The sequence below is a fragment of the Scaptodrosophila lebanonensis genome, unplaced genomic scaffold, assembly GCF_003285725.1.
Source record: "Scaptodrosophila lebanonensis strain 11010-0011.00,11010-0021.00 unplaced genomic scaffold, SlebRS2 tig00000085-arrow-pilon, whole genome shotgun sequence".
NCBI lineage: Eukaryota > Metazoa > Arthropoda > Insecta > Diptera > Drosophilidae > Scaptodrosophila > Scaptodrosophila lebanonensis.
This window is the reverse complement of record NW_022060564.1, coordinates 1023403-1050976: the sequence shown is the minus strand read 5'-3', so window position 1 is coordinate 1050976 and position 27574 is coordinate 1023403. Positions and strand designations below refer to the sequence as shown.

The 27574-nt window shown below is 35.6% G+C and overlaps 1 protein-coding gene across 1 annotated transcript in view; it reads left to right on the top strand.

Annotated features, from left to right (window-relative positions):
- Positions 1 to 5499: 5499 nt before the first annotated feature.
- Positions 5500 to 27574, top strand: part of LOC115626370 (serine-rich adhesin for platelets) — a 49628-nt gene continuing 27553 nt past the window's right edge. The window contains exon 1 of the mRNA XM_030521725.1: positions 5500 to 5663. The gene's annotated coding sequence lies outside the window, so the exon portion shown is untranslated. The remainder of the gene's footprint in view (positions 5664 to 27574) is intronic.

Genomic DNA, 27574 nt, shown 5'->3' with positions numbered 1-27574 from the left:
TCTAATACCAAATGGTAGCATCAGCTGACTATAATATTTATATTAGGGTTTTTTGTTTTATTTTTCAAAATAATAAATGTTTAATGATATTTTTGTGACTTACATGTGAAAAATGGAAAAATTGTATACAACGTTTTATTAATTCCTATACATGTATTTACCTGCTTAATCAATTGAAAACTCTGGATTAGTTCAATATTGCCATCAACACAGTTTCTCTTAAGCTTACAGTTTAAAGTTTTTCACCATTACACTAAAATGGAAAAAGAAATTCTCCCCCATATCTTGCAGCTTAGGATTTATCTGCCACTTTTGTGGGCTTGTCAACATGCGTCTCATGTGATTTCTCAGACGTTTGTATGCAGTTGCAAGTTACAATTATTGCTGTTGTTGTTGTGATTGCATTTTATGTCAGTCCGTCGCCAGACAACGCAAAAATTTGCTACTTGTAGTCGTTGTTGTTGTTGTTGCTGTTGTCTGCTCGGCTTTTTCGCTTGTAAGCCCAAGCAACAAAATCTTTTAGAGCTCAACACGTAATAGCTCTTTAAAAGGTTTAGTTAAGCCCGCCAGTGAGCGCGCGCCCGACTTTTTAACCGACTACTACAGAAATTGGGTCAACGAAGTGTTATGTGTGCAAGCAGCAACTATTTATAAAAACATGTGAGCCAAGTTTGTTGCCTAAGTCTTTTGATTTGGCCTAAGCAGCGTTCGACGTGGCTCCGACTCTATGCCCAGATTTACTTTGATTAGGCGAGAGGGCAAAGTTTAAGCGGTTAAACGTGGCAGAGACTCAAATGCCACAAAATGGCTCAATTTATCAGCGTAAATGCGCCAAAGTCTACTTTAACAAGGCTGCCTTTGACACGCACACACGCTCAACAATTAATTAAATACACATAAATTACATTTTAAGTACAGTTTTTATTGCACACGCCCAGCAAATGGCCAAATATATAAACACATACAGAGCGCGTGCCCAAAAGAAATGCCCACCATTAAAACACACCATTCCAATTATAAATTCAAAGCATATTCTCACCATAAATGTCACATAAATAATTTGAGAAAAAGGGCACGTAGCATAAAATATGTAAATAAGACGCAAATCAATCATAAAAAGCGAGCGACCAAGCCAAAACAGAATAACATGCGGGACAACACATGTCCCAACAGCTGTACACAGCTGCAGGGCGAACAATAAAAAAAGAAAAGAAAAACAAAAGTAAAGTTTGAAAATACACACATTTATACAAAATGCAGGAAAGAAATATGAACACGACTTCCCCATGCCCTTCATATACCCCATTGCGGTTTGAAGTTTTGCTAAAAATTAAGCTTAGTTGTAAGATGTATCAATAAAAATATAATGTGGGGAAGCATCACCTTACTTCAAAGTCAGCAATTGGTAGAAACTGCATTAATTTACTTAAACAATATTTAATGTAGGGAAAAGGCTGAGTTAAATAAAAACCTTCTCTTTACCTCCTCGTGTATTTAGGGGCTTTTAAAACAGACTTGGCGCCCTGACACCGGAAACACAAGCCAATGCACGTCAGTTTGTAACTTTCGGCCAAAAGCCAGGCGTGGCAAAAACGAAAGAGGAGGAGGGAATAGCCAAATAAAAAAACAAATCTAAACATCAACGAGTAATTTTAATTTTCATGTTGCTCGTTTGTTTATTATACACAATCTTTGTTGCGGCTAATTTAGTGCCAAAACGCACGACTGCGCAGCCGCAGCAGCGCCAGATTTGTTTTCAGCAATTAGTCAAGCGTGCAGTCAGCAAACTAGACTCGAACCTCAGGCAGGCACTTGCCACGCTGATAATGCGGCGGCATGGCTCAGTGATAAATCAAAAGCCAAAAAGCAAAAGTTGAGGAAGCGCCAACAGCAACACAGACAATAAAACTATATTTGCTTACACATGTTTGCATCGCACACATATAGTAGTTTTGTTAGCCAAAAAAAACGTGATTTGTGTTTGAGTTTTTATTTGCCGTTTATTGACATTTGGCTACAAAGTACAAAGCGCTCAGCACGTGTGGCAAATGATGAAGAGCTTAAGCGGTTACGCCCTTTTCGGCTGTCATGCATGAAGTTTACGGCTAATGCTATTGACTTCTGCACCGTTTCCAATGCTGCCGTTGGGTACCATCGCACCCAATGCTGGAATTGTTGCCAAGTCAGCAGTGAAGGGCTTTAGGCCATGCAGGAAATGTCAGTGCATAGCTATTAAAGTTTTTTTTTTGGCTATAGGGAAATACAATTCAAAAATAAAATACTATAAAAGCTTACAAATGTTTCCTACACAATTAAATGTATTTGGAATTGGAAGAAATAAAAATAATAAAAAATAAATAATAATAATAATAAATATACTACAATATTATACCGCAGTTCGGTGACCATATTACTTGATTCCCTTATCGCCATACAAGCAATACCTTGTACTTTACACTTCATATTACTATAAAGAAAATGATAATTCAAGAAAGGTCATGGAGATATGTATTTTTCTGTGAAAATTTGGCAAATCAGGAGAGCCATGAGCAAATTTTTTGCCTTCTAATCGTAGCTCCATAGGAGTTATTTATATTTTTAGCAATCCATCAATTCCTCACTTAGTTTACATCGCCTGTCAATCATCAACATTTTCCTGAACTACAGCGATGAATACAGGTCTTCCCCAGATTTTAGATCGTTGGTCGTGAACCTCAGATAAGCGTGTTGGTTTTAGAGCAAAAGGCTGAATTAATGAGATCAGTCGCTAGTCAGTCTGCTAGTCGTTGTATTCCCTTAACATAAGTCTAAACTAAGGATAAGGGTTATCAATATTTGTCAGTGTCCGCCAACAATGGTGGGAACGCTTACTTCCCCGCCTGTCACATCTCATTGGGGCGTAGGTGAAGAGGCAGTTTGAATGATTGCAGCATTATGTATAGAATCATCAGTTAAATTATAGTTCACCTTATATTGCTTTTATAAATGGCTATTTTTACCCCACCCCATTGGAAACCTTCAACCAGACAATCATTTGCCACAAATAAATGAAATGCACTAGCAATTTGTTGCTTGCACTTAACTGAAACACAATCAAGTACGAACAGTGCTCGTAGGTACAACTTTCAAATGCGATTTGTATGAAAATTTGTACATGGAAACAATTGTGAATGTTTTTCAATCGGCGTGACAACCATTTTTTCCTTCTACGATATTTTTTCTTCTATTATTTTTATGTTTTGTTTGGCCATGCTCGAATGGGTGCTGCACCAATAAACGAACTGCCGCTGCCGCACACGTTTTTGAACCCAAAGGGTCAAGTGGCGCGTGTAGCGAAAAGCACGCCAAAGGCACAGATTATGACATGCCAGAGCTTTGCACAACCGCCACTGCAATGGAATGGATGTCTAGATAGACAGTTTTTTGGCTGACAAAGGGTTAACCTGAAGCGGTGTCGTCGTCGTCGTCATCGTCGTCATCTCGCAGTTCGATCTTCACGCCTCAGCGCCACCACAGACCTTAGTCGATAGTTGGCTGCTGTTTCTGCTGCTGAAGCTGCTGCAACTTGCCAGATACTTTGCCTGAACTTGACATGCATTTAAGCTGTGCGTGCACACACATACATACATATATCTCTATATGTATCAATATCTATGTAGGTATGTAGGTACAACTACACCTCGCGCGTCTAGACTTTGGAAATGTAAACTGCATTGGCGCAGCCCACGACAAACATTGACAGCCGCTTTTAGTTTTTTATTATTTGTCTGTTGTTCTAATTAATGGCTTAATTTGTTGTCGACACAAACGAAAATTTGTTCATTGTACATTGGTTGTTTTTTCTATCGTACTTTTTATGCCTTATCATAAATTCAGTATTATGGCCAGAAACAGTTAAAATATGAGCTTTTATTATCCAATCAGTTGCCTTTTTATTATGCATGTGCACATAAAATGCCAAAACAAACAACAGACTTGCACGTTCAGATGCCAAAAATATACATACATATATATTTTTAATAACTTGACCGTGCTGCGCATAATGCCAAAAAATTCATCTCCAAGACTCATCAAGTTGGTTCAATGGCATCGCAAAGATTTCGTTTTTTTTAAACACATGCAAATAACGTGTAAAGTATAAGCTACTAACTGTATTTAATATGTACCTCGTTAACTCTTTACGTTAGCTTACGGATTACGTCAAATTCTTACGCTACTGAGCGCATCAAAGCAATGCGATACAGAGACTGACAAAGAGAGAGCGAGGGAGAGAATAGCGAGAGCTACACAAAACGCCGGTTAGTTAAAAACAAAAAAGCCGGCAAGCACTGATAGACTAAGAGCACTGACAGAGTTGTCGAGTTGCTTGCCGAAAGAGTTGATTACTTGTGTTGTTACCTTAATGCAATGGTTTAGAAAGGCACACAATTTCCATTATATGTGCGCTTATTCGAAGGAAAAACTAAATCTGCCCGCCAGGTCGTTGATAATGAAGTACATACAAGAGATTTATTAATACAAAGCGATAGGTGACATCGATATAACATTACAATGGATAATAAATTGAAATTTATAAAATCTTACAAAGATGAACATCTTCTGATCTACTACAATATATATAAAACTGAAGTTTTAAGTTGTTTTGCTGGCATTGAAGTGGACCACATTTTTAAAAATATACTATAAAAATTAAGTAGCTCCAATAGCATAGAATGTATTATTAAAAAAGTACAAAGACTGCTGAGTAATACTTATTTTTCGATTGTTTAATTGTAAAAAGGATTTAAAAGTAAATTATAAATATTTGCTATAAAACGTTTTAAAAAGCAATCAGTTGATATAAATGTTGACATTAATTGGGCACTAATATCCATATATAAGTGGTTATTTCCAATCATGCATTATCTTCAAAATGTTGTTCAACGAATATTTATAGCATGTTCATTGATTGTTATTAAATAACCCATCCATCATTCAATCAGTGTGTGCACAAAAAGTGGGAATTTATCAACAGACCCACCCATGAGATACTCATATGCCCTGGAGCTACCTTATATATATTTTTATTTTATTATGTACATATGTTCATATACATAATATGAAGTGTTTTAGAAATCTATTTCTAAATTAAGGAATTCAAGAAAATTGTCAATTTTTTCACACTTCTTATAATAATGACTAAAATGTGCAGCTAAGTTCATTGAAGAGCAACTTTATGCTCTTTAGCCATAACTTTATGTTACTCTCTCTCTATTTTGTTGCTCTCTTGCAGCTGCCTTTGCCGTTGCCGTTTTGTGCCTGAAAAGCTGACATCATCGCAGTCGCAGATAGGCAGGCAGACCCAGACGGAGACTGAGACCGAAACGCAGACCAGGCAGGCAGCCAGCCAGCTGTCAGACCGCAGACAGCAGACCGAGTCTACAGCCACAGCGCGGCTTATTTAATGCGCCAGCCAAGCTCGAAACTCTTTTAGTATAGCGTTGGCGTGCGACACAGACGGTTCGGTTGAATACGAGCAAAGCTAAAGTACTTAATAAAAACTTAACAAATCAAAACAAAAACTAGAAAAACACAAAAACGAGTTCGAATTATAAAAACATATATATACATAAATTTATATATACAAAAATATAGAGGAGCAAGCGTTAAACTAGTGCAAAAAAGTAATGAATATTAATAAATACGTAAATATAAAGAAAACTCAAAAACTTAAAACAATTGTGGCCAAGACTCTGTGGCTTGTCTGGTCTGATGTCAGTCTAGCACTTGAACTCGACTCGTGAATTCAAAACCAAGTGAAGCCAAGCGTTGAGTGTGAAACGAATACAAAAACAACAACAGCAATAAACAGCGAATTTAAAACCCACAGTCAAGTGTTTTTTCCTGTGCATATAATCGCAAAGACTAGGCAACAAACGTTTTTTTTAGTTCATAAAACAATTGTAAAGAAAGTGAAAGACAGCAGTTGACAGCGACTTGTTTTAAAAGGGAAAGGTTTGCAGGGTTTCAGTTTTCGAATTTTCTCAAGTGCAACGCATAGAAGTTTTTTTCAACAGCTGTTCGCCCACTTGATACAAAAAAATATGTCATTTCAATGATTTTATATATTTTCAATCATGTTTTCTTCAATGCTTTTGCTTCGCTTTGCTTTGCCTTGCTTTAGCTGCTGACTACGCATTTTTTTGCATCTGTTATATGTCATTAATATATAAAAACCACGCGTCTGATTCGTTGCCATTGATTCATATTGAATATTAGTACTGTGTGTGAGTGTGTGGTGGTGAGTGCGCGCGTGTGTGTCTGTCTGTCTGTTTGTTTGTTTGCCATTCGTGTGTTAAAAAGCGAAATATAAATACAAACGACACACACACACACAAACAGCAACAACAACAACCAAATATCGGCGCTGAAAAAAGCGGCCAAGCGACATTGATGCCAATCGCCAGTGCATTTGGTTTTTTGGCTTATATTGGCATGCAACAAAAAGTCGAATAAGAAAACAAAAACGAGCTTAAAACGCCTTCAGTGAGCTGGGCTGTGAGGCATACTAAAGAGAGATATCAGCTGTCATCCAGGTAGGTGCAATTGTGATATTTTAAGGCTATGATTTATATATCTATTCTTGTTTCAAACATATTATAATAAATTGCGAGCTTTTTGCCAAATTGTTAAGGCATGTCTGTGCCTTGCTTTTGGTATTTGGCAGCCCAAGCAGATAAAAATGTCTGGCAACCAACATTATACAGGAAACTGTTGAATAAATTATGTTCTAACTTGCTGTATTTGAAAGGCAGCTATCCAGAAAACTGGAAAAATAATAATATTCACCATAGAAAACAAAATCAAATGCCAATTATTCATAATATTTTAAGATGCATATCGACAAACAAAACGGAGAAAAATTCTCTAAGCTTAATATAAAATATTTTGTATAATTTGTATATACTTGTATATGTATCTGTGTAGCTTTGGAGAAATATTGAACTAATGGTAATGCATCACAAATTGCCAGACTAATAACTAAATAAAATAAATTGAAGAGATAAATTATTTTAAATGCTTTGATTATAAAGAGATTTATGAGGGACAATTTTAGAAATAGAGAAATATTAAATGATGTTAACATAGGAAGAAAAAAGTAAATACTTGTAGCTTAAATGTAGTAGGAAAATAAATAAAATTCGATTCGAATGGAGAGCTGTATTCCATTTTTGAAAGTAAGTCAAATTTTCAATCATTCTAGGTTCTTTGTTGAACAACAATTTGACACAAATATAAGTTATAAATGCGATTCTTCAGAAACAAACTCGGGGGCCAGTCATATACATAAGTATTTAACAAACCTTCTATCAACATTTACAATTTGTGAAGTTTTGGCTCAAAATAACCAAAAGCTTCATGCAATCTACTTACTCTCACATGCTCTTGTACGATTTTATGCAACTACTTCTACTACTTGGGTCTTCCACCAGTTGATGACTTCTTCAGTTACCCCTTTTTAAATTACTATGGTAGTTTCATTCAGGTATTAGCTTGCCAATTATAATGCTACAACTCAATGCTCCGCTCATATTACTTCATTCTCTTCATTCTTGGCTAGTTTTAGATCCGCCTTCGCTCTTGGCATTCTTCATATGCCGTTTACTCGTATCTGCCTCAAGTTTTTCTGCGCTCCATTTAAAATGAAATCACTTTGAGAAAAAAAGTTTCATTTCTTTATAGCCTCTGCGGTTTGATGTTATTTTTTTACTATGTTAAATCATGAGAATGCCGCCAACCAACCAGCCAGCATTATGTTCTTATAAAATAAACTAAGTATGCATTTCCCATTGTGTGGCTTTTAAAAAAACTCTTTCTAAAAACCCCCCAGTTATTCAAAATTTTTTATTATTCAAAAAAGAAAATGTAAGAAATTGTATTAATTAATGAGCAGCAAAAAGAATTGCTTTCTGAAAATATTTTACCTTAGCTTACGGCTGAGTCTGTTTCTTGTTTATTATACTAATTTTGATGCAATATTATGGCCATAGTCGTAAAAATAAAGTTAATTTATGGCCACATTAGGTGGTAAGTAGATTAATCATTGATGCTCAGCTTTTGTATTAGCAGCTCGTTAGGCTATGAAATATTTAGAGCAATTTTTTTAAACTCTAATTGCAGTGCATTCAACTCGAAGAATTTATAGTTCTTTACTTCAACAAGACATGAGCGCAAGAGGTTTTAATTTCAACATTTGTCTGTCCGGTCATGTAAGAAATTCTTTTTCACCCGACAACTAATTTCAGATAAAGCGTAGCTTGTTGCTCATTTGTCCATTCTACACACTCGGACACACACACATTCCTATAAAACAAAAGACTAAGACAACGAACTTGATTATTTTATTTCTATATGTATGAATGCATGTATAGCCACCACCATGAATCATTAAAAAACACTTTTCACAATTAAAGTTCAATGATTCTAGCCTGTTTGCATGATTTCACATTTTATGCGAATTTTTTTCCCGCTGCCGCCGTCAACAATTAGTCATCACTTTGTTAGTATTCTGTATACGCGACGTGGGTCAGGCCATATGCAGATAGTTGTAGTTGTTCCTCATAACTTTTTTGCTGCTGCTTCTGCTGCTTTTGTTGTTTTCTTCTATTAAATGGAGCCTTAACTTGTATAGCTTGTTAGGCTTAATCTTCTTTTTGCTTTTTTATAATAATTTGTCGGCAGCAGACAAAAGTGTGGGCAGTCCAAAAATTTAGAAAGCTTTAGCAAACATGTCACAAATGTATACGGACAAGCATAAATATGTCAAGATATGACATCTTTTTGTATATGGGTTGAGGTCAAGCTGTGGTCTACAAAGAACAACCATTCAGCATCTGAAATCGTAACTGCTACCGAACATTTAACATATTTGTATGGCTATCGTAATCTTAAAAATTAAAACCGAATTCAGCCCTTTTTATAAATATAAATTAGTAATTCAATTTTATAGAGCCCCATTTTTATGTAATATGTTTACAAATACATAGTAGTTTAAACATATAATTAAATTTTTCTGTAATTTCACTGTTTAATAGACGTCCCTTTCGCTTTTCAAGAAATTATGCCTGTAATGTATTGATTGTTCATTTGGAAACGTACTGCCGATAGACAAGCTGGCAAGAACGAAAACTATCGCAAACAAAGAAGGCAATTATATGTTGATAATTTATAAAGGTTTACTTTTTAATAGCAATAAATTGGTCGTACCTTTGCCTAAGCAAGACATTACATCACTTTTTCTTCTGGTGATATCAAGTGCAGGCCCAGCTATCGAGCATCAACTGAAATGCCACATAAAACTTGTGGGGTACATTAACGCACATAACCATTAGCAAAAAGGTGTTGGCCCCAATTGTCACCTCCAAAGATATCAGCCAGACAGACACATAGCGATGAAAATGTGAGTTGGCTGACAAAAAAAAATATAGGTGTGGAATTCTAGAGCCGTACCCTCAGTCAGCCTCAACCTCAGCCCCAGCATATTGCATTACCTTGTCAGCTAATTTTTATTGCTTTTGTATGTAAGCCGCACGCGCCTTCTGCTGCCAATTTATCGGGCCAAAGACAATGCGCTGAATGTCAGGACCGGCAACAGACGCGTTGACATTAAGCACATTTCAACACCCCGACAAAGAATTTTTATCAAACTGAGCGAGACAATTTTTTGTGGCCAACACGTGCATTGTGCTTTATTTGTCACTCCGGCTATTTTGTATGCCTGACACTTTATTTTTAACACCAAGCTGCCAACGAAACGTGCCCTAAAAGGTCTAATGGGCCACAGAGTTTTTGCGAAATTCATCAATTGATAAATTTGTTTATGCAAATTTTATGGTGCCTTTGACATGAGTGCATTTTGTGTATTTTAAATAAATATGAAATAAAATGGAATATTATTTCGTTGACATTGTGCTATGCATTGTTTGTCAGGGCTTTAAAAAGAGCGCTCACTTAATAACAACAACAATAACCACAACTACCAAAATGAATGGTTCAAATGAAATCCGACATACTCCAACGTTTCAAAGTCATAATTATTAGCTTTGCCTTTATATGGCTGCACATTGCTAAGCAAAAACAAAAGCAGAAAAAACAATTTGCTGGCATAACACACATAAAATTAAAAATTCTTTATAAATTGTTTCTAGCTGCGTTTCGCATAAAAATTCCAATGAACTTTGGCAGATGTCAGACAATTTGCAATTTGTTTGCATTAGGATTTACGAAAAAACAATAAAGAAAACATCTATGATGTTAATTGGGGGTTTGAAGTTGAAACCGGAGCTATGCAAATTGCTCAGATTGGGCACATTATAGAGTTCATAGAAATGTATGACGTGGTCCAATGTTCTCACCTCATAATGCAGAAACTGAAGGCTAAACTCTACATTATAGTTTAAGCACTTAAGCTATAGAAACAGCAGAGTAATGTAATGTTTTAATGTAAAATAAATTTTAAAGGCATCCTAACCTTTAGGCAGCTAACAAAAAGCGCTGTTTTTATGTATGAAGTATAAAATAAATCTAATAGTTTGTGTTATTCGGAAGGCCAATGCATATGTTTGTTCCTTTTTACAAAAACTTGACTATGAAAAGAACTTTTATTTTAAATCTTTAGAGCTTAAATCAATTTCAGTCCAAGCCAAGCTTAAACACATTTCTTTAGATTGCTTTTTGGCCATTTCCGTAGCCATTTAAGCTTTTTTCTTTTAAGTACTAGGCCGACAAAGCTGTCATTAAAGTTTTTCTTTTCGCGGTCATTTGAGCAGTAATTTTTTTTATTTATCACCCAACTCAATTACACCATCACTTCCTTTGCACGTGTGTCAGTTTTGTGTCTTAAGTGCTTCGTTCTGTACGCCTAATTACTTCTGTGACTTTTATTATATATGCTGTCACAGTTTGTGTCTTAAGTCTTTTGTTTCTTTTTCTTTTCGGAAATTACCTTCTGTCCATAGCTATGTGTAGCCTTTAGTTATTTTTTTCATCATGCTTAATTAAACCATAAACACCTCAAAACACGCTACCATATTTAACATCGCCACCCATATGACAAACGACCCACACAATCATTTTTGTATTTTGATTTTTCATTTTTCAATGCGCTCGACAAGACAATGCCAAATCAAAGACCAAAAACTGCAGCGGCTACACCTCCACAACTCAGCACTTGAAACTAAATCCAAAAACAAAAACAAAAAACAAAACAAAAAACACAGAAGTAAATACCAATCCTAAATTGTTCACCATACAAAGAGTCGACATATTTTTCTCGGTTTTGTGGTGGGCTTGCGTTTAGGTTAATCAATTTAAATTACCTTCAATTAGGCTTTTTGTTCATTTGGCAGCAACCAAAAATATAAGTAAATATTGTGAAATAACTAACAGTTACATCTACATATATGCATATATGCGTATATATTCATGGGACCTATAGCAGATGCATAAATGATAAAGTTGAATTGCTTGAAACTTTTAACAATTTGCTGCATTGTGTGCGCTGTCTGATATCGTCTAGCCATACCTACGACTAAGCGACTTCATTTCAAACAGTTGCAATATTTAACTCGCTGCTTATATAAACAAAATGGAAATTTATGCCATATTGCCCGTAATTTGTACACACAAACTCCACAGCTGGCCAGATAGTGGATATACTTGTAGTCATGCCCGCATATGTAGTATCTTAGTGATAGAGTTGCCAAAGCTGCGCCACACACAGCGTGCGGCTTGTAATTAAAATTTTATAGCTTCATTCGATATGCATCGTAGACATTGTGGCATGGTAAGCTTGTGTGCAATGCGTTGTTGTAGCTATTGCTTGTGTTGTTGTTGTTGTTATTGTCGAAGTTGTGCTTGTGGGTGTTGCCTCTTTGGGTTATAAAATGCAAATTGAGTCTTGAGTCATAAAAATAAAATGTAAGCGAATTGTATGCCAGCCATCAGCGGACAATAACATAGTGTTTAATGGCAAATACAAATTCCTAGTTCATATCGTGACATTATTGCCAATGCTGGCGGATGATCTGATTATCAGCTGTACATTTTTATAATCTCAAATAAAATAGGCAATAAAAAAATGCCCTTTTTAAGGCATATCAGATCAGTTCTTGTTTCAATCTGACACTATATTTTTACGTTTATTGTAAGTAGCATTGAATCAGCACCGAGGGCATAAATTCAAATTAAGGTGCGATGATACATTTACAAGCAAATAAGAATATTTGTTGACCTTCCATTTAAATTATGTAGTCTCATAATATAAAAGGAAAGTATATCTTTCATGCTCTGGTTTAAAACCTCTGCATCAATACGTACAACTCATATTCAAAATATTCAGCAAATTGAAAATAAATTGCAATTAAAACTCTTCCACCCATAAAACAACACAATTATGTAAATCTACCCACAGCTTAAGCTGATTTGCAAGCCTCATTACTTCACCTATACTCATTATAGAGACACTTATCTTTCCAAATCCCCCGGCACATACTCAACGACACGGTTGAGACGCAAGTAATACCATCAATGTCTCTAGCTGTCCCATGCAAAACAAAATACTTAAGACACAAACTGACCAATGGCGCAAGTTAAGTCCACCATGCACTTAATTAAAATTTTCCATCCTCTGCAACTAACCCAATACAATTGTCCACAGTGAAAGTTGCAATGCGGCTCAATTGCAATCGTTGACTGTCGTCTAAATATCAAAACGTCACACATCAGATGTCGCGCGATTTAAATGAGCTATCCAATCAGCACCCCGAACGACGAACCGCCAAAAACATGTCATTGAACTGGCCAGGCGAAATAAATCAAAGCCGCTTAGCAAACAAAAACGAAAAAAGAAATTAGATAAAACACATTATAGTTATAGTTTATAGTCGCAGTCACACAAATCAGCGACGTGCTACACACAAATCGTCTTACAGTTGACAGAGAAAAAAATGAAATTGATGACAACAAGCAATGGCAAATGGCAATTATCGAGCTGGCTTGCAAACAAAAACTGTCAAAAGCAGCAAGAAATAAAAGCTGAAACTAAAAACGCCAGCGAAAATATGTTTATTGACGTCATGCCATGAAATTAAGCAAACCGGCAAGCAAAATATAAAACAAAATAGAAAAACACATCAAGCCATAATGTGTAGCTTGACCGGCCGGCGCATTCGCTTTGTGCCTTTTTATCTGTTAGCCAACACCCGCTGTGCCAGTCGCTTGCCAATTGTAATAATTGCAAACAATTACAACGACAATGAGCAACGGAAAAAAAATCATGATGTGGCTTTCGGCTTAGGCCCATTGTCTTGTCTGGTCGCATTTGAGACACTTTAGCGAAATATTTGCAACGCTCAGTCAGAGGTTAAAATCTGAACAAACTTGTATGTTTGCACCCACAACAGATATGGGCGTGAGTCAGGCACAAAAAGCTCAAAGATTTTGATAATAAAAATATAGTTTCGAAACATATCGAAGAGAATAATGTGTAATGAATGAATGGGTTTATTAAAAAGATGTGATATTTTGATTACAAAAATGTATCGAAATATAGAAAATACAGGAACTTATTAAAATGCAGTCAAGTGGAGCGAAATAAAATGAATAAAATAATATACAATACAAGTATGAAGACAATAAATTGAAGATATTCTGCCAGTTTAAAGATATCTATTAGCTTTTACAGAAAGTGTTGTCTGTGACTATTACGTAATGTCTAAATGAAATTTAGATATACTTGTATTTTATGTTAGTGCAGTTAAATTTTTTCAGTGTTCAATTACTGGATATTCATATAATGTATATGAATACATTATATATTCATATTCACTAAAAATCTTGGGAAATATTTCTTTCTATGCCAGTAGAGCTTGATTGAAAGTATAATTTCAATAAATAAGAGAACAATAAAATGTAATTCTGGAATTTAACTGAATATGTATATTTATATGCTATTCGAATTCTTGTTTGGAAAATACAAATTTAAATTAAAGATTTCCTAAAACAAAATTAAAAGAATGTCGCACTTAGTAATTGTTCAAGCTCGACATATTATTGAGGATTATGTGGTTCTTATAGATTAATAATTGCTTCTGAATTGTATTCACTATTGAATTGCATGCCTTATTCAAATATAGTAAAGGCAGCAACTCCTACTTTAACTGTTTTGGGATATATTACATTATTTAATTCGATGTCAAAGAAACGTATATTTTAAGATGCAGATGGTCTTCATATTATATATCAGGGTGACAATCCAATAACGAAGGCAGTATTCCATAATTAAATAATATTCCATAGTAAATATTAGCATGCGTGAGTCACGACATGCACATCTCAAATGCTTGTTCATAACTGTGTCCAATGCAACTGCCACGAAGCACCAGCTATGTATATATATATATATATGTGAAAGTCAGCTCGAAAGCTGTTCCTGGGACTCAACTAGCTCCCTACACCAATTTGTGCATAAATTATGCTTAAGCTGTACAAAGTTCTCTCGGCATTTTGAGCTTTTTTTTGGAAGTCACCTCCGAGCCAATTACCAGCATGAAGGTCTTTGACTGCGCAATCTTAACAACGACAAAAACAACAACACTACCAAAAACTAAACAACAAATTTCTGCTACATTTTTGTTTCAGTCTTTGCTCTTCTCGTTATGGTTGTTGTTGTAGTTGTTGTTATTTTTTTATGACTTGTCTTTCATGCCTTTAATTTGTTTCGTTGTTTTTTTAAGTTAGTTAGTTAGCTTTGAGCCCTAGCGCGCAATTATCTGTGCATTGTTGTTGTAGCTGTATTGTCTTGTAGTATTTTTTTATAGTGCTGCCACGGCGCTTTTGCATTTCACGCTCTTGACTTGATTGGCTTGCAAAACGTTTCTGTGGCAATGAAAATTGCTATGCGATGTGCAAGCGTTTGATTATAAGTTGTCCGGTGGTTTTTGGGACAGCAAAATGTAAATTTATTTTACGAAAATTCAACTAATTTTTTTTACTCGCATATACTGTTACAAAATAGATTTATTATCTCTATTTAAGAAAAAAAAATGTTGAAATCCGAAATTGGAAATTAGTCTGTAGGGCGAACTATATTAAGTAGATACAAAGAAATCCCGAGATGCTGCCTTATGCACGGGTTATTTTAAATTTTTTCTTTTTCAAACTTGTAAACTAATGAAATGAAATCCATTAAGCTTCAGAAAATTCTTCTTTTTTTTTACTTACAACAATTCACTTGCACTTTCAATCAACTAATAGATATTCAATAAACATCTACGGCAGCAAAAACCATACACAATGGCACAATTTTCCAATTAACTGCAACCGCAAATTGCAATTAACTTTTAACACGATTTCTAAAAGAAAACGCACGGTAACAACGACAACTTGGACATGGACATGGACATGAACGTCTCTGTCGATGTCCACGAATTACCTGGTAACCCAGTTATTCAATTTGTTAAACAATTGTTTAATTAAATGCCATGCCAACCAACAATTATTTCGTCTACTTTTGACGTTCATATTGGACGTTGGATGTTCATTAAACTTTTCAGTTTACTGACAGCCTCAAAATTGAACTGCTACTTGAAAAAATATGGCTCCTTATATTGTTATACACATGCACTGGTCTGCATTAATTAATATGCTGCTAATCATTTATTTTTGTAGCTCGACTGATGATTAATTAGGCATTAAATGCTAAAAACAAAATCGTAATTAGGAAATTGCATGTCGCACGCGCAAAAATTTTGGAAAGTGAGGGGAAGCTGAGGTAATAGTTAAATCATATAAATAAATACAAAAAGGCAATTTATATTTGAAGAGCAGTTAATATATTGAAGCACCAAAAACTGGACTGATTTAAATAAGGCAATAATTAGGATAACATTTATTCATGGCAACTACTACTTGTATAATATTGTTTCTTTTATTAGCAAACTTCACAATTTTGAAACCAATCATTTCCAACAAAATTTAAATAAAATACTAAAGATCATATTAATAACCAATAACATATTGTCGTACATTGTATTTCTTTAATAAACATTCAAGCTACAACTCAATAATAACTCACTTAAAAGCCATTAAGCTTGACCTTAACCATATGAAGCAATTTTCAATCCACCCAAAAAGTCTAGGGCAAAAAAAAAATTACCCTGTGCGTTTTGCCAGTAATTTCACATGCGGCTGCTGAAATAATAACAAATTATATTCAATACTTCGATTTTAAATAGGCGCCCCCGCTGCTCGCCAAATAATTTGTTGTTGACTGGCACAAAAGTTCAAGTTTAAATTTAATAGTGCGGGCAAACAATTTCATTAGCTTTGAAAATGTACCAACAAATAGCGAATTATATGGTAAACATTATAAGTATAGAAATATGCAAATTACAGACACGAAAAGCTTGACCTAGAATTATTCGCCGAAAGTGCCAAAAACTATTTTCAGTCTATACATTGAGGTGTGAAAATTAGGTGAGGAAGTAAATAATTTTAATAGACTTGTCTAAAGGCGTGCGTCGCGACGGCTGTTGCCACGACCTTCAACATTAATTGACTCTATGACTTTATGTTGAAGTACATCGAGTTGAGACATATTTATGACTTGTTAAGTCTTGTTACGAACAAGTTCAATGCAGGCTGACAGCCCCGCCATATTATTAGCCAGCTAATTTTCGGGTTTGGCTCACACTGCTGGCTGCACATGGGAAAATTTGAGACCCATTTGCTTTCATAAGCTGCAGTTTGCTGCCAATTGGCATTGGTTACTTAATAGTCATTTGCCAGAGCTGGCAGCCAACCAAAATGCGGAACTACATTATGAGCGTTGTTTGCCTGATTGCGGTTGCACCACTTAGCCAACAAGCTACAAATGTATCTTTGAAACAATAAAAATAATTTCCTTCAGCTCTCTTTGTTGGCTTGGCAGCTGTCGACATTTTCATTCTGTGTCGACTGTGCTCGCTTTCACTTTTCCACTCGCTATTCACTTTTCCTAACAACTTATTTGTATTGATTATTGCCCATTGACTTGTCTCTATGTGTGCAGCGTGTGATTTTGGCCCACTCTGTGTTATGATTTCCATGGTTCGACCAGAAAGTGTAGCCAGTTGAAATGAAAAGTTTTCGCTTTGCCATTTGTCATAATTATTTCATTTTCAAGCCAACAGACAGTCGTCATTAAAAATATCATTAAAACATATTTGGCATCACTTTGGTTCACATTTTTATGGGTGCTACGACTGCTCCAGTTCGTGTGTTTTTATGTTTTAAGGTGAAAGATGTGATGCGGCACTGATCTGTGTGACTTATGAGTTCGTGGTAATAAGTGAACTCTAGCGAAAGTTGCTACCAACCTGCCTGTTCGCAGTTGCTTAGAAGGGGACTTATACTCGTTCATTAATTCACCACAAAATGAATTCGAAATTATGTTGAAATATAAGAAATTACATGAATTACCTTTCCTATATAATCATTTCTTACACAATTCTGATGTAGGCATATTTAATTTGTTTTTCTTATTTATGTTTATTGTGTAAAGCCGCACGATTCTTTCATCCACGTATTGTAAAGATGCAAGCTAACAATAATAACAAATACAAATACCTTCTCAAACTTACCAAGTACCTAGTATATGTGTTTGTCGGAGAGAAAAATGTAATTTAAAGGAGGGATAGAAACAAGGAACGTGAAGGCTGAGTGCTAGAAAGTAAACATATTAGGAATCTGTTGGAAAATTGTCGAAAATTAGAAGTAATAAGAATGTCAAGTTTATTATATTTATGGTAGAGAATTTAATTTAATTTTGAACAGTTTTTCACATTGATGATAAGACATGCCATACAATTTTCTTTTATTAAGGCTTAAGAAACAATTACTTGCCGGTATTAATTAAGTTGAAATGTCTTTTTTCGTTTGAGGTAACAACACAATAAATGAACTGTCAATATTCTGGTTAACGATGCCTTGATACCGGAGTTGTGCAATGCTGCTGATCATAATCCTTTGACTTCTTTAATAATCTTTAAACTACAAAACTTAACGAATTTTGTTCCGTTTCTTCATATTAGCACATTTCTTGTCCCATACTAAATATTTTACTAATCGCAGTTATGTTCCCAACCATCTATTCTTTTCTCCACTTGCGTAGGGTTCTTAATTTCTTTAGAAAACTATAACTTGGAAGAAATTAAGTTATACAATATGCGATACAATTCCATCATACTCCATGACTCGTATGCTGCAAAAAGTTCAAGACTCAACTTCCTCAGCTCTAGTAGCCCATGTGGCCTGCCCTCAACTCAACTATCAAACGAGGCTGCATGACTAAGCAGTCAGTTCACTAATACCCAAAACATATCCCCAAGCAACATACAGCGTGTTAATCAGCAATTTAGAATATTTTTCTAGCCTGGACAGGCCAAACGGCAAAGAGACTCTAAACCAACAGACAACAACAGCGCCCTGTCTATTTCCTGTTCAAAAACATTTGTTGGCACAGCTGTTGCTGCTGTTGATGCTGTTGTTGTTATTGTTATTGTTAGTGTTGCAGTTGTTGGCATTGCATTTATCATGTAACTCACACAAAGCCCTTAGCAGCCGCGGCAGGCCTCTTGCATTGATTTCCTTTCTGCTATCTTGACAGCATTAACTTTGGGGCTGCACAAACGTAGCTGGGAAGTTGAGGCAACGCGACTGGCAACACTTCGACAGAGACAAACGAAATAAATGCGCGATCGGGCGATAAACTATTTTTAAAGACAGCTTACAAAACAAAAAAAAAACAAGACCGAAACATAAATAAATAAATACAAAAAGGAAGCGAGGCAACTGCAACAAAGTAGCAAGAAAAACACCTCGAAATCATTTCTCAGCGAGTGTACTGCGCGAGCAATAGAGAGGCAGTGTGTATCAGAGCGAGAGAGCACATGAGACAAAGCTAACAAGCTGCAGCACTTAAATTGCCTCGAACCCTTTGCCTGTCGCCTGTTTGTTTAACAGGCCTCCTTGGCTTGACTTTAAAAGGAGCCACAACCACTAAACGTGCAGCTTATTTCCTGCTGGTGCTGCAACAAAAAAGCAGAAGACGCAGAGGAAGAAAATTCTAAGCAGCAGCTGCTCGCCAAGTCCATGTAGCCTGCAACAACACTGCACAAAATTTCATATAGACACAGCACAGTTTATAAACTTTTCCATTTTTTAAATGTGACATTCATACTATGATAGAGAATGGTTAGGTTGGGTTGAAATGGCTGAAACGATCGTTCTCGCCCACATACTTCAGTCTGAAGATGGCGATTGAAATATAATGGGATGATTGAACTACTTTTTGCTTGTTGTCTTGGGTGCAAAAGCTTTTCTGCTGGCTGCAGCATCCGGACTCAGCTAAATAATCCCTAGTGCCCCGGATGCACCGTTTACAACTAGACTATTTTTGAAGGCCCCTAGCCTGCCTGGTCATTGGCACCGGTTGCACACTTCCCTAATTTAGCCCGATCCCCAGTCCATGATCATTGTCAGACAACGTGACTTTGGGAGAGTTCGATTGAAGTCGGTGAGTGAAAAAACTTCCCATTGGTTTTGTTCAGTGTAGCTGCATCCTTTTGTCTTCAGTTGCTGTTGAATCGCTCTTGGTTCTTGAGCAGCTTGTTAGCCGTTGCAACGTCTGCCATTTCGAGTTTGTCGTTGTACATTGTAGTACGTATTGACCATTTTTAGCTTTTTAAGTACTTTGGTCATTGTTAAGTACTTTTGCGTGTCAGGCGCTGGCCACGTTCGTTCGACAGTCGGCCAAGTTAGCCGCATGTTATTCTCCCTTTGGGGGCGCACATGTTCTTAGTAGTTATTTATGGGCAAAGTGTCAGTGCTAATCAAATAGTAGAATCTATTTGGCATTTGGCTGCCACTGTCAATTGTTGGGTATTATACACACATACTATACTTGTACTATATAGCATGGAGCATTGTCTTCAGAACCCACAACGCACAAAGGTCATAGAACCATAGCTGGTGCCGACTGCAACCACAAAAAACCCACTTACAACCTTTTGGATCAAAGCGACTTTTGAATCCCACATAAAGATACAAATCTTAACAGTTCCACGAAGACAACCAACTCTTTGGTATGTTTTTGGACATTCGCATGTTGAACCAGTTCGCATATGATTTTCCTAAGCATTGTTGGAAAAGCCATAAAAATGCATTTTTACGAGCAACGTGTGTACAATATAGAATAAGTGGCCACTTTTGCGCAAATGACGCAACATTAAAGTCAGAGTAGTTTTATTTTGTTGATCTTTTGTTGATGTGCGCACACACGTGCGCAAATTTGTCGCCGAAACGCCCACACGCCTAGGCTTACCATGGGGCCATAAGCTATGCCATTAAATCTTTCTCAAATAAAAGGAAAAAAAAGAGAAAACAGAACGCGTTTGGTAACTCGAGCTTAAGCTCCGTTCATTGACTGACATTCATCAGAAGCAACTGCTTAACCTAACCTTACTCAATCGCAGATGAAAGACACTGATGGGAACTGGATAGCGTTGGCAGGGAATTGGCAAACAAGTTCTACGGGTCAACGCCATGAAACAACAGCAAACTGACAATCGATATGTAAATTAGTCACAGACAAAGGTAGGCAGTGCTTAGCAAAAGATGCGAAAAATATTGCACACATACATACATACGAGTATAGTATTTTGCATGGGTTTTGTTAATGAAATATTATGCTGTAATCAAATATTAAAATCGGTTCTAATGGGCTTGTTTAGCGTATTGCCCCATAAAAACCATATACCTATTAATGGGGCCAATCAGTAGTCAATTGATGAATAGATAACACTTGAGAAATCATTATGTTTATATGGGATTTAAATTTAAAGTTTAATTGAATGAAATTTAATAAAATATCATTCACCCATCACAATCATCGCAATTTAAAGAAACCAGAATTCTATTTACACAAAACTCTTTCCACGGAAATGCCCAATTTATTTTATAAGATAAATAGATTCAACAATCAAATTCTTAAATGCTTGAGCCCTTTACCAAATTTCTATTCAACTGAATTTGTCTTCAAGTAGCCATATATTATTCTTAGATTGTCTGGCAACTTTTCATTCTCGAATTTACTCCAAAATATTTTTTTCACCTGCATGAAACTTGAAACTTGTCCAATATGTCTCTTGTCATTTCTCATTCTTTCATCCCGTCAACTAATTAACTAAGCAACAACAGCCTTTGACCCACCTCCTACAATGTTGGCATGTAAATTGAAGAATTGGCAACACAAATATCTCACTTCAGTGTCATTACTAAGCCAAACATAGCCATCTATACACATCAATTTATGTCCATTCGCTTATCTATCTTAATCTAAGAATTTCCATCACAGCAGCATTTTGTTAATTTCGCGTTTGGCTTTTATGCAAATGTTCGTTTCCATTTTGGTATGCAAATTTCATTTGCAACCTTTTTTTGTGCATAGTTGCTTCTTTTCTTTCTGCCAATTAGAGGTAAACAAATGACTTAAGCGACAAACATGCACGCATACAATTATCAAGGCAAATCGCCAATCAAATACAAAAGCAAAAGTACAACAGCACAAATCAATCAAAAAACTACCAAATTATTATGCAAATCGCCAATTTCATTTCTTGTTGCAGAGACGTGTTGCTAATGAGCGTGTGCCAAAAGGCTTAAGTGAAAAAAGTAAAAGTGTTAAAATGATAAATATTGTGTAAAATATGTTGCTGAAAGTGTAGCCTCACACACACACACACACACACACACACACACACACACACACACACACATACACAGCGATGCATGTCGCATGACATGACAAGCCGCAAGCAGCATAAAATCTTTATTAAATAAAAAATATAAAACACAGCAGCGAGCAGATAAATCAGCTCATATTTCACTTTCAAAAACAGACAGGCCCCAAAAAGTTTTGGGCCACACAGCCGCAGACAATCTTCGGGTTCGAATTCAGTTTGACTTGGCTTGGGCTCTGCCTTCCTGCACTTCCCATGTAGGCGTCGCATGTAATTAACTTTTAGCCCTGCGGCAAAACCGAACCAAGTAGAGCCGCCAAAACCCAGCGAGGGTCGCCCCGGTGGCTCTGCGGTTGGCGGCTTTTTGGCTTTTTGGCTTGTCGGTGACTGTCGCCGATCGTTGGCGTTCGTCATGTGGCCACATTTTTCCTGTTGTCTTTTTGCTTTCGTTACGCTTCATTTAATATGCAGTTCCTGATATTTTTTATTTTTCATTTTATTTGTATTTTTGCGGCCATTTATTTGGTCTCTTTTTGTGGGCCGGCTGCTGTCGCTTTGCGTTGCCAAACGGCTCATTTATTTTGTCACATATGTATATACATATATATATTTATGTATCTCTATATGTACGCGATTATGTGTGGGGGCTCACAAAAGCAAAAGCACAGGCAAATCGGAAAAAATGTAACGTTTTTTCGTCTTGATTTTGGGCGTCTGATAAGCGCCATTTGTTTATTTTATTTATTGGTCTGCTAACTTTTGGCAGTTACGTTGAGTTAAACTCTTAACATATATACATACAAATGCGGCCATTATACTGCCAGACAAAATTAATGGCAATATGTCAAAGAATACGTTGGGAATACAAGTCAATTTTCTAAGCTAGTAGTATTGAAAGGTACCTTTTTTAAATTCCATTGCTTTACGATGGCAAAGACAATCAGATGGTGAGATATAAATGAATACATGAATTGGTATTTATTCAACAGAAATGTTTTGGGACATGGTGGAATACATTGAACAATTTTGTTTCATATACTCTGAAAAGTGTTAGGTAATATTGGAATGAATTAAGTGAATGAATAGATAGTAATAAGTTGGCAGAAATATAATTGTTTGGAAAAGTGTTAGAAATTAATTGGCAGATATTGGAACACATGGAAATAAGGCAATATATAAATACAGATATTATTTATTGGAATACAGAGAAGTATGAAAATATTATATATAGAATGTTTGAAATACATATAAGAATTTATCACAATTAAACAACAATTTCAATCAGTTTTGAGTTATGGAAATGATATAATAAACTGTCAATTTATAAACATTAATAATAAATAAAAATCTCTTGGAAAGATCATTAAGGTCGCATGAATTGCGGTGCTGAGACTTATTAGAATTTGATAAGCAAATTGAATAAATTTAATTCCTTATTGTATCTTTCATGCCTTGAAACAATTTCAAATGCTAATTACATCGCTTTCCATTGACGGACACTATGAAAAATATGTTGCGCATCAGATCAAGTCAGTAGTTGATATACAAATGAATTTAATTTACTTCCTAATTATCTATTTAATGGATTACAACAATTTCCCTTTTCATGGCCATCCAAATCAGCAGAACTTTCATCGCCCACTTCCCAAAGAATGCAAGCCCCAAATTATGACTAGAAACCGTCACCAACTGAGTGACATTCCTTGCCCCCAAACAACTTTCACCTACGCTTCAGTTGCTGTGAGAAATTCAACTCAGACTCCATTTTATGACACATTCTACCAGTTGCCGCTTTGTTTTTCCGCTCGCGATTGTCAACGCCACAAAGTACGCCAAACAAAGGCCATAATAGACAGTAATAACAACAACGTCTCAATCAAAAGCAAAACAGCAAAAAAGTACCAACACTGGGACCTTGTAATTATATGCATGGGTAACATGAAAGTCGTTTGTCCGCACGACAGCCTGTCTTATTGAAGAAAGTAAAAGATTTGTCTGCCATTTGCAATGACAATAAAAATAAAAGCAAATTTCACACATTATTCAACTGTTCTAAGTAGCTCTTGTGGGTCTATTTATGTGGATATATATCTATATACGTACTATATATATATACATATGTGTATGTGTGAGTACAACAAATGAAAGTGTGGCATCTGTAAGTGGAGTACACGAAAGTACTCGTGCACATAGGTGAGCACGATTTACTTGTTTTGTTCGTGTTCGGTTGGGTGGGGGACGTTTCTCTAAACGTTTTCTTGCCAAAATTGGCAAAAGTTAAGTGCCACTTGATGGACAACTGGCAGCGAAAGAAAAATAGCATGCTTTTCTTTATTGTTGTTATCATGGAAAGTGGTACACAATGGAACGGCGATCTAGTTGGGCAGCGACCGTTTAAGGAATGCGCACAATGCCAGAATCGTGGCAATGAAATAGCAATTGTAATGGCTCACAGAACAGTCGAATTAAATATCAATCGAAAATTATGTCAACGATATACAAATCAACAGATATCACTATATACTATATTCTTCATTTGTTTTTATTTAAAAAAATGTATAAGAATCATTTCTAATAGTTACAGAAACATTCGTTTCGCAGATTATTGTCCAGTTTTCTGTCCTAATTTTTCTGGGTGATAGCCTATGTGATCTGTATTTTTTTAATACCTCCTAAATGCCTCCACATTTTAACTAATTAATAGCATAAGTTGGATCTTTCTAGCTTTAAAATTGATTAGAATTTCATATAAATCTTGTTTAATTATCATTCGTTTTCAAATTACCACAATATATGCAGTCTAAAGCAAAGCTTCCCGCTACAGCTCTCGTTCTTGAAGATTAGCAACCACCTAAGCCAGCAGACACTGTTTTGAACTTACCTTATTGCAGTTCCACTTAATCAATAATTTTATGCAGCAGTAGCTGTTTTAGCCTATTAGCTATGCTAATTGACAACAGCCTCAATCTTATCGCGTATATAAATTGGTTAACAAGTTTTTGCTGTTTGCCATACTCGTATATTGTACAATTCATGTCGATTGTGGATGCCACTGTCAACATTTTGTTGTCTTAGCCACCGCCATATGTTCAGCCATAATCTTATCGGAAAACAAACTAAACCAAACGTCAAGTTCAGAAAAACAAATAAACCCATATACTTACTCGTACATGAGTACGTCACTGAGTACGTCATTGAACTTGACTTTGAAGGCGTACCAACTACGGGTATAGCTAGGAGTACGGCTACATACGGGTATCTTCACATCGTGTTTAGTTTAGAGCTAGAGCACATGCATATTACTTGAGTTATGACACTTGATGTCAGTTTTAAATGCATTGAAATGCGTTGTTAACCGCAGGCGAGGCAAACAGATGCGCCGTATGACCAACTGACAAGTAAAAACAGCAAACAGATATAAGGCCGAAAACCTGTTATTAAAGTGTAACGACTGAGCATGATGATGGTCATCATAATTGTGGCTGCGCTGCGTCTTGAGAGCGTAGCTAAAGGCTAAAATTAAATTCATTTCGTAGCTGGTCGAGCAAGAAGTTTAAGACAAAACAAAAATATTTAGCAGCTGACTGTTTTGTGTGTGTAGGCGCGACAGTCTTATGTCTCGCATCTGTATGTTAATTGAACAAACGCGCTATGTAAATCGAGGGCATATACTATATAGTATACATACTCATATATATTATAAATTCAATCTCTAAGTAACTGTGCTTGTGACGAAATTCCCCGACCACCAAATGAGTCAGAAGAAATAAAAAGCATTTCACAACTTTCATGTGCTCATTTGTAAATAATGAAAAAATTCTTACAGCAAGTTCGTTGCCTAAGTCTTTTGTTTTGTTTTCTTTGTCGGGGTGCTTTTAAGCATCTTAACTGCATTGCAGAGAACTTGTTAAAGTTTGAAGTGTTAACAAAGCGTCATGACTTGTTCAAAATTACGTATGCCGTTGGCTTTTTGTTAAAAACAAGGCAAAAATTACACAACTTAACGGTTAATTTAATTTTGCGCAATTTTTTATTTTTCGTCGTTTTATGAAACAACCAACCAGCCAACGAGCTCGTCAAAGGCACTTTTGGATTGTATTTTCAAGCTGGACAGTCTGCCTTTGTCAATCAGGCACATTTTTTTTTTGGCATATATTTTTTTGACAGTTTGAACTTTTGGCTCGTTTGCGCTGGTCTTATTTCTTATTATTTTCTGTGCTGTCGTTTTCTTTGTCGTCGAAAATGCTGAATTTTAATTTGTTTTCATTTTGCTGCGGTGCATGCGGAAATAATCAACAGCAACGGCTCCACTATGACAATGAAACGGTTAAGCAGCTCAAAGAGAAGGCATCGAATGAATCAGAAAACTGGTATATACTTACCATGGATAATATGAATAATAAGAAACGCAGTCTTTTAGTGCCGCGTCACGTTTCTTACGATGTCCCAAAATTCTTAGGGCTCATGATTGATTGTGCAAGACGAAGGCAGCCATTATATGAAATGACAAATATGCGCTCTAAATTATTCGAATCAATTTTAAATAAATTACCAAGCTGACTTGAATTTACTTTCAAACTTTATATATAATTTATTTATTCTACATATTTCACGCTTTAATTAATGACAAATTGAAACTTTCAAATGTTATCACATGAGTGATGTACGCGTATTTGTTTTTCAAAAATTCGATTAAACCATGTATATTTGTCAAAGTAGTAATTTTTTTGCATTTTTAAAAAACAATTTAGCATTAAAATATTGCCCATAATATATATCCAAACAAATGAAATTAAGTTGTTGCAAAATGTTGTATAGTACAATCCGATAATTTCTATAATTCCTTCAAACGTTATTTCAATTGCATGATCAGAAAGGAGACGGTTCAAGTAAAGAAATAGATTATGTAATTAAAATAATTGATAAAAGAAGCTTTTTAATTTTTCTAGATATTATTTTGATAAGCAAATCGTTGAAAATATGCGAACTTTCTGCCACGCATACATTATTGCCCTGCATATAATGTTATACTCAATGAGCTCATAATTTAATAATAATTAGCACCACAACATGCACTTGTTTTTTCCTGAAGGATGCCTAATTCAACAGTAACACACTCTGGCCGGCGAGCGCACCCGGGCCAGATAAAAATAACACCATTTCCAGTACTTTCCATTAAAGAATTCCCCAACCTAAAGAAAGAAGCTTTATTTCCATGCCATTACAAATCAAAACAATAATTTGCCCTTAAGGAATGACACCATTTCACCAACTAAATCAATTCTCCAAATGCTATCTTAGCCCTAAGCATCTACAACTTTCAGTCACATGAGTGCTAAGTGTTTTTATTACACTTTCACAGAACAAATTATGTCAAAATAAATGTCAAAATTTACAGCAGATCGGCAAATAAACCGACCATAAAAAGATACAAACAGCGATATATAAATAAAATGGGCTTACCAGCAATAAAACTCACGCTCTTCTTTGACAATTCCGATTTCTTTGACAATGTTTTTTTTGCACTTTTTTTTAACAATTTTGTCTCGACTCCCTGCTCCTCACTTAACTCTTTGGCACTAATCGCCAAAATAAATATTTAGTTTGCTTGACGAAAAGTTAAAAAGGAAACAAATAAATAAACGAAGTGCAAGTGTTAAAAGTAACGGGAAAAAAGCAAAATTAACAGAAATTATCAGCACTAAGAAAAATTATCACGTTAAGAAGTCGGGCAAATCTCTCTATCTTCTCTCCTC